This window comes from Cydia strobilella, chromosome Z (assembly GCF_947568885.1).
Source record: "Cydia strobilella chromosome Z, ilCydStro3.1, whole genome shotgun sequence".
NCBI classification, from domain to species: domain Eukaryota; kingdom Metazoa; phylum Arthropoda; class Insecta; order Lepidoptera; family Tortricidae; genus Cydia; species Cydia strobilella.
In genome coordinates this window covers 41,234,074-41,246,317 of record NC_086068.1, presented here as the reverse complement: position 1 = coordinate 41,246,317, position 12,244 = coordinate 41,234,074, and positions in this window count along the sequence as shown.

The window sequence follows — 12,244 nt, the reverse complement described above, 5'->3', positions numbered from 1 at the left end:
ATTTAATGTTAGTATGTCTGACAACATTTTAAATTCGATTATAATAGCAATATTTGATTGTGAAAATTAACGCTGCAATTTTTACGACTATTTCATCTAAAGCACCCTTCACACTCGTGCGCGAATCGCGGCGCGAAGCCGCGAACGCGAGTGTGGAGTCTAGTTCGCTAATCAGCGTAATCCACTACACACTCACTTTCGCGGCTTCGCGCCGCGTAGTCTGTAGCGAGCTTAAAGCCACACACACACACACACACACACACACACACACACACACACACACACACACACACACACACACACACACACACACACACACACACACACACACACACACACACACACACACACACACACACACACACACACACACACACAAACACCTAGTACACCTACAATGCAGACCGCCTCGCAGGCTGCGGAGAAGGATATAGCTCACACACTTCCTACATTGCAGTCCTACCTACCAGAGGACCTACCACGAAAGGAAAATCGAAATTTTGCTATCTGACTCCCTATCGCCCTTGCGATAAACTAGAATATATAGTGATAGAGAGGCAGATAAAGAAATTACGCTTCTCCTTTTTCGCGGTAGGCCCTCGTGTCGGTGCTCTTGCAATACGGTTATGTGCTATTTCTAAATCACATACACAGCGAATTCCTTTATATATTTCAATAAAACCTGCTAAGCCCGTGTTTTAAAAACATGTGTCAGTATTTTTATTTTTAGGGTTCCGTACCTCAAAAGGAAAAAACGGAATCCTTATAGGATCACTCGTGCGTCTGTCTGTCTGTCTGTCCGTCTGTCACAACCTATTTTCTCCGAAACTACTGGACCAATTAAGTTGAAATTTGGTATACATATGTAAGTTTGTGACCCAAAGACGGACATGTAACGTAAACAAATGAATTATAAACACGGGGGCCACTTTCGGGGAATAAATGAGAAAATTAAAAATAAAGTTTTCCAAACTATATCGTGTTACATATCAAATGAAAGAGCTCATTGTGAGAATCTCAAATTTCTTTTTTATAATTTTAGGATAAAAAGTTTAAAAAATATTTAGATCAGTACGGTTTTTACTCACTATTATTGAAATATGTCTCACGATAGTTTATGTGCGATAAAAAGTTTAGAAGTTATTTAAGAAAATAGGCAAAAAATTACCATTTATCTCCGAAACTACGGGTCTAAAATTTTGAAAAAAATACGCAAAATTGATCTTTACCTATAGATTACAGGAAAATCTATTACAAATGTGCAGTCAAGCGTGACTCGGACTTAATTACTTAGTTTTTGATCCGACCCCTACGGGTTATTTAAAGACATTTGAATCATGTTTCACATAAAAATACATTGTTTAAATTGTGTAATGTACGGAACCCTTGGAACGCGAGTCCGACTCGCACTTGGCCGGTTTTTTCACATCATTAAGATATTAGCCTTTATAACCGAGTTAAAATAATAACGATTGTTATAATACCTTTTTTGAAGGTGCACATGTTTAGCGGTAAATTTAAACTTCACTTTCCAACACAGTACTGCTCTCCTAGTGTAAAAATCATTTTTTCGACATTTTGCTGAAATCGACTTTTTGTGATATTCGTAATGTACGGATTAAGCTGCATCGACCACTTTGGCCCGTTTACCGATATGTGGCTTAGTTTTCGAGAAAAAACTCGTAAAAAGGACGTATTTGCACTAATTTCCAAGCATTTTTAGTCTAAAAAGCGACTATTTGACAAAACCAGGCTAAATCAACGTATATGCAGCTATACGTTTTTTTACGCTCTGGTTTGCGTGAAATCTTATCCACTATGTCTAGCCTAAAAGTACGTATAAGACAAAAACTAAGCAAAAAACACGTAAAAGACGCTATACGTACTTTAAGACTAGGATCTTTAGCAAAGTTTTAGATCTGATTCTAGTCTAAAAAATCGTATAATATATTTTTTCTGTTTAAACGTTCAGTACGTCATTTAAGCCTAGTATCACTTAACTTTATTACGTCACCATAATAGTCTTTATAAACGTATAACTGCTATACGTTCTTCTTATTTTGTATGGACGTCGTATTATATGAAAACAAACTTTTAAAATGGTCGAAAATGCGCCTAACTAGTTTATATCGCAGTATACGCTCCAACCGTTGTCATTCCCCCTGCGCGCCAAGAGGCACCTTACGCTAAGTAAAAGCCGTCAGCAGTGAGCGGCGAGCACCGGCACAGCTTGTGGCTGCCGGTACGAGAGCGGGAGGTGGTTTTTTGCGCGCAAAATATTGACCGAACGCCAAGGTAAGAAAAATGCTTTATTATTGCATTACCACCATCTGTTATCAATAGTATGCAGTGTTTACAATTAGTACCTTCGAATATTATCATTTTTATCAAGGTAAATACTTTAAAATTGCCTTGCAAATACTTTCGCTCGACAGCAAATACGTCTTTCTAGCGTAATTTGTAATGAGAAAATTGTTGATACGTACTTTTCTACAGCAAACTTTGTTTAAGTTTTATCTCTTAATTTGACGGTTTAACTGTTTTATCTAAACAAAATCAAATTGATATTAGAGCTAATCGTCTTGAGTTTAATTCCCAGTAAGGCAAGTAGGTAATTGACATTATGAAGTGTCTAAACCTTATTATAAAATGTTTTAAAAGGAAATTTATTGAGAATATAAGCATGATAACATTTTCCGCCTAAGCGTTTAGATAACCAGCTCAAAGGACTATGGGCTTCTTTGTATGGAACCTGGGTTCAAAAGCCAACTGACAGTTAGGTCATTAAATACCTAGGTAAGTTAAATCTAGTTGGCCCCAAGTGGAAATGAGTTATTTTTATTGCGGTTTATCAATATCTAACCATTCACTTGCTTCTGGTATCCTGGTAAGTCACCCGACGTCACTCGTATTATCTAGGAAATAGACTTCGATGAGAAATATCGGCTAGGTACGTAAGTGAATTAATTACTGCAGATTATATTACGTTTTATTTATCATAGTATTTATGTAGTTATAAACAGAGGTATTACAGTATTATTACGTTTTATAACAAAAACAATTTATGTATCTTAAAAAAGGTAGTATGTATTAAGTAAAAATTGTATGTTAAAATAGTAAAAGCTATGACTTTGTAATGTAATAGATAAATAATTTTACTGTAATTTGAATTCGATTTTTAATTACGATCGTTAAAAGACATTTTCGAATTAAATAAATGAATGAGTATATGTAGGAATGAATACGAGTTTAATTTTATTGTTAATTTCGACTTCATAGACCATGCGATGAAAACTCTCGATGACTCGATGTCTATTGATAAGAAAATAAAATAACTATTGGAGATGCCACAAATCCGGTAAAACAAATATATTATTTTGAGTTACATTTATGTGAAAACTGGTCGCCTACAAAGTTAAATGTTTGCAAGCTAGGTTCTCCATATAAACGTAGTTACGCTCTCATTTTAAAACATTAGCTAGATTGCTCTAAACTAAAACTTTGTACTTATAATAGGATAAGGTATATCTAATATATCTATGCCCGTGAGGAGTGTATGTAGCTTCAGATACCATAGTTAAAAAAATACAACAAATTTAAGTTTTCATACAAAACTAGTTTTTAATTTTATTTTAATCATTTTTAAGTCCGTTTACTGAAACACTCATCGACTTTAAATTATTTACTAAAGAAATCTATATTTATTTAAAACTATTTATACTGTCTTGAACTCTTAACAAAATTTTAGTGGAAAAATGGTAACTGGTAACATGGTGATGGTAACTATTAGAAATAATCCAATTTTTGTGTTGATAATTAAGATTATAATCGGTGGATCTCGTTTTTTTTTAAATAATTAGCTAGTAGGATGGCGTTTTTTGTTCGTATAATAAATAAACATTTGAACTACGTCACTGTTTTTTATTTCCTTTTCTATCATAAATACTAATTTATATAGCCGTATATTCGGTGTTTTTGGTGTTATACGTACTTTTACACTAGGACGCTGGTGGAAAATCGTAAATTTTACCAAGATACTGACCAAAAAGGCCAAATAACTGCAATAAGGTCTTTTAACTTAGGATCTTAAGTGAAAATTACTCATTGTTGCTAAGTTAAAAGGCAGTATGGGACATAAACGGCATTATTACCTAAGTTTCTACTAATATCCAAAATTAGAACGCCGTATAACGCATGTTTACCGCCTTCTTGACTAGAACGACCTACACATTTTTAAGCTTAATACTAATCTAAAGTGGTTTTTATCAAATAAAATAAAAACCAAGCTGTTTAGAACAGTTTAGAAACATACTATAAATGCCTAAAATACGTACATACCTATACCTACTACATATAAAAAGAAATATTGGAATAAGTCTTTCCGTTTCATAAAAATTCAAAAAAGAAGGTTTTTTGCGATTATCTCGAAACTAGCTTTTGTCGAAAAACTGATTACATTTCAGAAACTTTTCCACGACTTTGCCGCCAACACAAGGAAACACAAGACAGCGTATACTTGCACACAGCGTATACACACCCAATCCAACTTGTCAGTAGAAAAAGGCGCGAAATCAGGGGTGCGAAACTCCTAGCTTCGGGCAAACTCGGCTTTGTTCGGCTCAGCAATCCGAGCAATTATTAGGGTTGGCACAACTTGACGTCCCTTTGCGTGCACGATCGTGCACACAGTGGTCACAGATAAGATAATGATCTGAATTTTGACATCCGTAAATAGCCGAAAGGGATAGTGCCATATATTAGAAAGGGACATCATAATTCGACCCTGAACCGCTGTCAAACTTCGGTTTTGTAGGAAGTTTCCTTTCTGTACGGTAGTACTATTATTTATTCTGTAGCGAAATTCATATTTTCTGTGGTAAGTCAACTCTTTGCGCCTACTGTTAGCATGTGTTTGTGTTAACGACGTAGCACCACACACACGCATACGACGACGAACCTGCTTTAAAGCTGTAACGGTGCGGTGCGGTAGTATGTTACGGTTATTATTAACGCTTGCTTGCTTTTTTTTTTCATTAGACTACTTATCTTATACGGAGTTACATGTATATCTTTGCCTATCATTTAGTCGAGTAAATTAATAGTCAGTAATTTACGAGTTGCGAATTACCTATTCGCACATGAATCGTACAGCGTTTTACAGTACATATGACCCTTTAAATTTTCGACATAGTTACGTAATGTGCTAATTTTCGCACTAGTGCGGAAAGTAGCAGCATATGTAGGTACTGTAGAATATACTAAGGATATACATAATTTGACCACTTTGATGCTGACTGTACCCTCGGTTATCAGTTTTGTTATTTACTTTGCGTCCGCTGTAAAAGAAAATTGAATATAGGCGCTAATAGGGTCTAATAATAGTAACAATGAAAGAGAAACAAGAAACATTGAAAGAGTAATCGATAAAGCAGTCAAATACCTATAGATTATAATATGTTGTAACTTGACATCACTAGTTTTGATCTCGCATAGACAATTTACGCACACACTTGCATTTCATTTTTGGTCGCACTTTCTCAATTGTTCTGTGTCATCCTAGTTCTGTGGTGCCGACATCATAGTCACCCTAATGAGCATGGAGACTATATAAAGGAGCCAAATCTCTATGTATGAAAAGTGTCCATCAAAAAACAGTAATTAGGCGGCGCCACCATACACCGAAATACTACCAAAAACAACCTACGTAATTTGGTCGGGTTATTTGTTGCCTTATATGGTTCATGTTATACTCATGTCCCAGAGCCTAACTAGCGCCACCGGAGAGATTAGGAACTATTATTTAAAGCTTAAAGCGGTCACTTTTGCAACAATTCTGCCATAAGAGATTGGCATCCTTTCTATACCATCCATACTAATGAGTATGACAATTGGGGATACCAATTAATATTCAGTTACTACAATGTCTACCATACTAAAATTAATGTTTTTTTGTTGTGCACATGCTTGGTTTAATCAGTTAATTATATTAACATCATATTTTTTTACAAATTACTTAACAAAATATTATGGACCATGTTTGTCTGAAATAAATGAATTTTATTTTTATTTTTATTTTATTTATTAAAAGATATCGGAACCGTAATCTGAATATAGCACTCAAATATTATAAGAAGGTAATTAATTTCAGTAGTATAAATTGATATAAATACTACCACAATGGTATATTTTTAACATTGGCAACATGTGCGAGTGAGACACGGGGCTCTGGTTTGCTAATGGATCTTAAGCAGTGCGTCTGTACCGCGTGACACCAAGTTGGAAGAGCGAGGGGCCGGCTGAAGGTGGATGGAATTATAACTCACGTTGAAGCTTGAAGTAGTCCTTTTATTACTTAGAATAAGAGCACGGCTTACATTTGTCAATAAAATAATCTCAGAATAATGACTAAAGCATAGAAGTCGGGCAAAAATAAAAGCTTGGTAAAAGGTATCGTATTCACAACACGCTATTACTTTTTGTCTATGAGTGAGTGAGAGAACAATCCGCAAGTTCTTTCGTTTTTTTCAGTATTGTCATAAGATGAACTGAGGAAAATGTCAAATGGTTCTATGTGGTTCTATAATATAATCCAGCAAATCAAATATATGTTCGTTATTTCACAGGTAGGTGTCAACTGTAACAACTTGACATAGTCGTATTATTTTAGTTGAAATATTTATTTTAAATATATTGTTGCTATTCCTGAAAGTTTGTTGGAAAACGTGCTGAGTTTTTATTTGTAATGGTTTGAAGTTCCCTTTGTGATGATGTCTTGTGTGATCGAGGGCTGTAAATCGCATACAGGAAGAAAAGAAAATACGCACGAACCGATAACCTTTAATCAATCGATATGTTGTTTATGTAATTATTACTTGCATTCAAGTCTATATAGATTTTTGCATATATTTTCGAACTTTTCTGCTAAGTATGAAAGGTTATATTTTTGGCATAGTGATGTATCGACCTACTACAGCTGTCTTATAGTTTAGCCCAGGATTGTCTTATTTTAATTGATGAGTACAGTCAAGGGCATAAATATATATACATTCCCAAAGTCTCAGAAATATGTGTACGCTCAGACAATAAAATCGTGTTCACATATTTTTGAGCCATTTGTCTGGATCGATATTTTTGCCTTCGACTGTACCTATAGTTTTCTTTGTTCTTACTTACTGACAGATTGTGTTTGCCAGACTATAGTATAATACTAAAAACCGGTCAAGTGCGGGTCGGACGCGCGCACCAAGGGTTCCGTACTTTTTAGTATTTGTTGTTATAGCGGCAACAGAAGTACATCATCTGCGAAAATTTCAACTGTCTAGCTATCACGGTTCATGAGATACAGCCTGTTGACAGACAGACGGACAGCGAAGTATTAGTAATAGGGTCCCGTTTTTACCCTTTGTGTACGGAACCCTAATAAAAAAGACATTAATGATCATTGATGAATGTTCCTTTTATTAATATTGTTGGTTTACCTATCTCACAAAACTCAACTTTTTATTTCAGATTTCCAAAGGACGAGGAATAGGGGATATTACTGCAATGTTCTGCCATCAGAGTGCAGCACTAGCTTTTTTAGTGCACCGTAGAGTAACTTATTCATAACAGGTTCAGGTCTTTAACAGGTTTTTGATAAGTTTTCAGGGGACCTACCGGAAAACTCGAATCCGAAATTTCGTTATCTAGCTGCCTCTTTATCGCTCGAATACGCAAGAGTGACAGAGATGTTAGATAACGAAAGTTCGATTTTCTTGTTTCGCGATAGACCCTCAGATTGTGATAGTGGCGCCACCTACGCCGAGTTTCGCGTAATATTCCCTATTATTAAATAAAAAAGTTATATATTACACGAACGTTTTTTTTTTTTCATTTCCTATTTGGTACATGACTAGAAACTATACTTAGTCTTTTAGCACTAGAAAAAACGGTAAACCATTTCCACGTGTTTTTTTATTGACAAGTTTTTTTTATAAATATAGCAATATTTTACTTATGAAAGCAAAAGTATGTAAATGATCGTATATTATATTTGTTGTGACTTATTTTCAAAGTGTTTTTCGATAAAACGACACGTTAAGATCGCTCGCCTTCTTTCTAATGATAAAAAAACGAGAGGTATAGTTAGACGGTTCTAAGTGGTAGACTGCAAATGAGACAAAAGCTATATTAGGTACATGCATTAATCCTCATATCAGGCGGCTCTCTGATTCCAAGGATTGCATAATTTTTATACTTTTTAATGATTTTTAGAATATGAAAATTATAAAAAGTATAAAAGTTATGCAATCCTTGTATTCAATGAGCCGCCTGCTACAGATTTCTTGAAATTGCCGCGTTTTTTCAGATTCAACTTTCATTAGCCAGACTATTATCAATTTGCCAATTTCGTGATTATTCTTTTACACGGCACATAAACTTATGCATAATTTATCGATATAAAAAGTCGACACAGTTACATCCCTAGCAAATTATCAAACTTATGACACCGTACGTAAATGAGAAATAACAAGCATATATGCATCTCTTTTCGGCACATTATCTAATTCGTAAGGAAGTAAAGTACGGGTATACATATTTGCGAACCATTTTTGCCCGACTTCTATGCTTTAGTCATTATTCTGAGGAAATAATATTTAAACTAGACATCAAATAAAATTGATATTAACGCTATGGCTGACACGGATCTAGATTTTAATAAACCGGATGGAGGACACGGGCCAAAAAGTGTGTCCACATGAGAAGTCAAAGTGGGCGGTTGCATCTCTTTCTAATTAGGGTGACCATAAGTCATATGTATGTGGGATATTAGGATAAGTTCCGAAGTTACGATGACTGCTTCCCATCAGGCGGCTCGTCTGCTCGTTTGCTGAATATCACATTAAAAAAAAAAAAAAGTTGGAATGTATAGTTTGGCCAAGATCGTTTTTCATTCATGCATATGAAGTCAGAGAGAATGGATATAGTTTTTTTCTCCTCTGTAAAACGCTTCACAAAACCTTACTTAATTTAGTCGTTATAAAGGCTGTTACTGATGAAAGACAGACTGACAGACGGACAGCGGAGTCTTAGTGATAGGGTCCCGTTTTTACCCTTTGGGTACGGAACCCTAAAAATGGTCACGTTTTTTCATTTGTAGTCTGCCTTTTCGCACTCATGGTATGTTCATATACGTAATGGCTTCTCTTTTGCACACTTCAGCTATTCTTTAAGCGTCATCGTAGTTAATTGCATAAATAAATCATTTATCTATCTATCTATCTATCAACCAAATAATTAAACATGCCGAAATAAAGATATACTCATTTAGGTAAACTTATTTTTACATTAAGTAAGTACGTAGGTAATAAGAACTCTGTAAGGCCGATTCACATCGTGCCGACATCATAGTCACCCTAAAGAGTTTGACAATGTTTTCTTGTATTTTTATCGTAAACTCAAAGATAGATATAACTCCGTAATAGATAGATACAGTCTAAGGAAAAAACGTGCCTCGAAAATCAAGAAAATTTGATTCTCGTTCAGAGGGCGCTACTAGCTTTGGCCAACTGTCGAAAAGATGGCGTTGACGGTTTCGTTTGTTATTTAACAATTTTAACGCATATCAGTGAAAGAACATGGGTCAAAATCATAAAAATAATTAATGCAAATAAAAAAAATCATTTATCCATATTTAAATACATTTTATCGTATTTTTATAAATCTTCATTTTTAGTTTTAAAGTGTGTCGACAGATGGCAGTGAATTTACTGGGGTTACAAAATTTACTTTGACAGTACCGCTCTAGTATAAGTTACTCTATGGTAAACTTTAATAGTTGAGGCTTACCTGTGAAAAGATATACCACAATCAACAAAACTTTCACTTCTGCAACCTTTCACACAACATCTTTTACCCATTTTATACTTTATTTCGCAAATAAATCTTGAGCGCCACCATTCATGTATTTTGAAAATTTCTTTATCAAGTTGGGGATACCAATTAATATTCAAAGTTACTACAATGTCTACCATATTAAAATTAATGTATTTTTTGTTGTGCACATGTTTGGTTAAATCAGTTAATAATATTGACATTATAACTATTTACAAATTCCGTAAAATATATCAGAACCGCACTCTGAATATAGCTCTTAAATAATATAAAATGGTATTTAATTTTAGTAGTTATTGATATAAATACTACCAAAATGGTATTTTTTTAACATTGGCAACATGTGCGAGTGGGACACCGCGACCCACTTTTGCTATCTCATGTGGACCGTTTTCTCTAGTCTGGTACGAACACCTTTCTGGCTCGGTGATAAGGTTCAATTTAGTATGGCAAAAAAAGTGACAGCTCGCTCCTGTTTAGGGTATAAATATGGTATAACCATGGTATAACTAAATATAACTATAACTATAAATATAACAGAATAACAGAATAGAAGAGAAACCAGAGACAACATGCATAGATAAAGATACAGCGTAGTGTTGCTATAGTCAAACATACTTAAGGGCTCTACACGATGCAACTATAGCTAGAGGACAATACATTCTAACAGTTTTGTTGTAAAACAGTAAAATATAGCCGCTTTATATAATATTATTATTATTTATCTTGCCACTTAAGAGTCAAAATAGTGTGTAATCTGGAGTCTTGCCAGTTCGCGTTTCGCGCCTCCTTTGACGCGGGCTAATAAACCGACGAAAAATGGGGAACTAGGCCACAGATTATTAACTAGTTACAACTAGGCGCGAAGGCGTGAACAATCTGCGACGCCACACTTGCGTTCGCGGCTTCGCGCCGTGATTCGCGCATGAGTGTGGAGGGGCCTTTATGATCGATATGGAATTTTTGCTGCGGGGCCACTCAAATAGAGATTCGGTGAAGATTCGTGATGGCATCTCTTTAATTTTCCTTGGAAAGCAAGAGACGCCATCACGAATATTCGCCGAATCCCGATATGTCTGGCCCAAGTCTGGCCGCACTCGCTGGTCTATGCAGGAGGGGACTAGGAATGCGATATTATCATATAAGTTTGTCAAACCAATTTGTCAGTCAGTAACAATCAGGAAAATTATACTCATCTCTTTCTTTTGGGCGCTAGTTCTAGTGTAAGACAAAGATAGTATGATTCTCTTTGTCTATGTTTGAAACGAGACAGTCCTTTGTCAAACTATATAAGCTTATTTTTTCTCTAAATGTTGATTTTAAAGTGTAACCGAGTAAAAAGGACCAAGCAAGCAACACGAGAATGATTTAAATAAGGAAATTATAGTTGGTCAAGCAAATCTTGTCAGTAAATAATAATAAAAAAAAAACATACTCATCCTTTTCTTTTGGGTGCTAGTACTAGTGTAAGACAAAGATAGCATGATTCTCTCTGTCTATGTTTGAAATGAGACAGTCCTTTGACAAACTATAGATAGCATCCCAATATTACAAAGCCTGGAGCAAAGGATATAATTTATATAGTCTCCATGGATATAATACTCACTAGGAGATGGTTATGGCCAAAGAATGAAATGACCATTCCATCCAAGTTATGGCAAATCTAAGTTTTCGACCTCGGAAGCCCATTGATCATGGTCTAATTTTTGAAAAATCATTAATTTTCTGACTTTTCTTACAGGATTCCACAGCAATGTCAATGTAAAAAAAAAGCAATGTCAATGTCAAAATCATGGTTGCATTCATGGAGACTGTATAATCCATAGTTACTTTGCGGACTTCCGGTTCGAGCGCCATCTTGATAGTTAGCATCGTGATTAATTACTTTGTTTTTTGCTTATTAATATTGTTTAAAGTGTAATATCGATAGCTTATTATACAGTAAACTAATGTAGTAGTGTGCAGTGAATGGAGAATTAATTTTGAAGCGCGTTTAACCACCATCTTGGAGTCAACGGCCGGTAGTCCACGTGCTTCTTGTAAAGACTAGCTATCGATTTACAAGAGCTAACAAATCACCGTACACTGTCTTGTACAACCGTACAATTTTTGTCGTTTGTAAACCTCTCAATACCTTGATACTGGCGAAATAGTCCCACTGGGCTGAAGCCATAATTTTAAAAGAAGAAGAAGATAGTTACTTTGCATCTCAGAATAATAATTAAATGGGGTTGGCCGGTCGAAATAATTAGCAGATGGCGCCAGCATAGCTTGCCCTGTCAGTCCCTAGAATGAGGGCTAACGCGTATGAATTCGCCGCTATGGGCGCTAGTGTAGATGGTGGTCTTTTCCATAGTTCGGAATGTCACTT